The sequence below is a fragment of the Lepidochelys kempii genome, chromosome 2, assembly GCF_965140285.1.
Source record: "Lepidochelys kempii isolate rLepKem1 chromosome 2, rLepKem1.hap1, whole genome shotgun sequence".
In the NCBI taxonomy this organism is placed as follows: domain Eukaryota; kingdom Metazoa; phylum Chordata; order Testudines; family Cheloniidae; genus Lepidochelys; species Lepidochelys kempii.
This window is the reverse complement of record NC_136381.1, coordinates 20709113-20711225: the sequence shown is the minus strand read 5'-3', so window position 1 is coordinate 20711225 and position 2113 is coordinate 20709113. Positions and strand designations below refer to the sequence as shown.

Below are 2113 nucleotides of genomic sequence, written 5' to 3'. Positions count from 1 at the left end.
GTTGTCTGCATTAGGAAGGGTTTTTGCTGCTGGACAGTATTGTCACATAAAGTCACTAATAGGCCCCTCTGCAATTAATAGTGAGTGTCCAGCAAAACAAAGAGCACACACAAATTCATGGCTACATTCTCTCTTTCATTAATGCCCTGGTGAAAGCTCCTGATACTGACTGTTTATCCCAAAGCTCACTTTCTTCTTTAAGCTTCTTGTGTTGCTTGCTTTTTATTCCGTCAGCGTGAGTACTGATCTCAATGCTGCAGTACTTGCAGCACAATGCATCCTCTTCACTTCTGTCTTTACTTTTCTTGAAAATTTCTATGCGCTGATTTTCTTGCTGATATTCAGGCAGAGATTTGTGGTTTTGTTCCATGTTTACCTTTTTATCTTATCTTTATCTGTGGAGGATTGATTAAATTCAGTGCCACACTAAATAGATGCAAAGAAAATAGGTGGGCAGCATCTCCTTGTGAGCCAATCATAGCGTGATATTAATATTGTTTGATTTTTTTCTGACCCCCGCTGTGTGTGTGTTCTGTATTTTACACTGCAAGACTGCTTCTATCTCAGAGCTTCAGGACACAACAATCGCGTAAAGCATTAGTGTTTAACAAAAATAAATACCCCAAAAATATTGAGTGGCTTGATAAATGGGTGTAAATCAGTAAAATCTGAACTCCTTTAATTAAAAAACCTGGTAACTTATCAGTGAATATCAATAAAAACTAAAAAACAGAACACTACTTTGGAGTCAAAGCTTCTGGGGTGGGTCCCAAAAAAATTCTCCAGGGGGTTCCTGCTCCCTGGAGAATGATGAGACTGGTCCTCAGGTTCAGGAAACACCCCTTGTTGGAGAGCCTGGCTCCCCATGGCTGACTTCCTCCATTATGGTCACTGGTGCCAAAGAAACATGCTCCGGGTATCCAAAACTGTGTAGGTTACAGTTTCTAGAGAGCTCTTGGCTTGGCCAGCTAGAGGATTGTTGTCTTAGGCTCGGCGGAGCAGGGAGAAGGAGAAGATTGGTGGAGTGGCCTGTCTGTGTCTTCAGTTTATGCAAATGAAAGGGGATGGCTACTTTGAGCAGCTTTGCTTTGAGAGGCAGCCATGGAAGGGGGCCATGGAGGGCAGAGTTGAGAGCCAGAATCTGCTCATGTTGGGCTTCTCATAGTGCTCTCTGTCTTGTGTAGACCAAATTGTAGCAACCAGCAGTTAGAGGAGAATGTGCTGGAATGGTCTGTGACTGGCAGGGTGTTTGTTGGCTAAGGCTGTGCTTTCTGGGGTCATTTCTGTAGTTGGTGAGTAGAGAAGGGTAGGTGTTAAAGGCTAGTTTTACTAACCTTGATGAGGAGCTGTAGTGTTTCCTTCTGAGCATAAGAGTGGTAGAAAGCACTGTTCTGTAGTAGCTGTTTTCTGCTGTAGAAGAGCAGAAGAAGAGAACGCAGTCTGAGTGGTTAGCTTTGAGTGTGTTCTGCTGTGTGTGTGGAAAAGTGCTTGGGTGTAGTTGCTGGGAGCTGTGCTGCTTTTGAATTTGGTGTGCTGAGCCTCCAGTGGTGAGATGCTGTCAGTTTTCAGCTCCCATATGACTGGGCTTTGTTTTTCATTAGGCTTTAAAAAGGGCTTTCTTTGCATGCTTACTGTGTCTCCATTATGTCTTTGAATCCATTTTCTGCAGTCAGCAGGTTTACCATAAAAAGATTGTCTTTTTTGTTTTGCTTTATCTTCATAGCTATTTCTGTCCCTCCCCTGTCTGACAGTTAGTGTCCGCATGGCACCTGTTGATTTTTCTCCACACTGGGATGCTTCCCTGCTAACACCACTGGAGCCACTGATGCTTGGGAAGATTTTGTCTGTTTCCTCCTGACATTTCAGAGGTCAGGAGGACAGCACCCAGCATTCCCATCATTCACTCTCTCTGAGGAGCCCAGAACACATCACCAACTCTAGATTACACACTGACGAGTGACGTCCATCCAGGCAAATAGCGATTAGACATTTTGATGGGGTTTATCTGGACTCTGGTCTGGTTCAAAGGCAAGCCTATGGCTATATATCCTTGCTTTTTTGGAGCAGTTTCCCAGGGTGGGAGGGTTTCCATGCCTCATCTCACATCTGCCCA

General features: G+C 44.2%; 1 pseudogene; it reads left to right on the top strand.

The window, feature by feature from the left end:
• The first annotated feature begins 1258 nt into the window (after window positions 1-1258).
• Window positions 1259-1449, top strand: LOC140907975 (small nucleolar RNA U3; annotated as a pseudogene).
• Window positions 1450-2113: the final 664 nt, after the last annotated feature.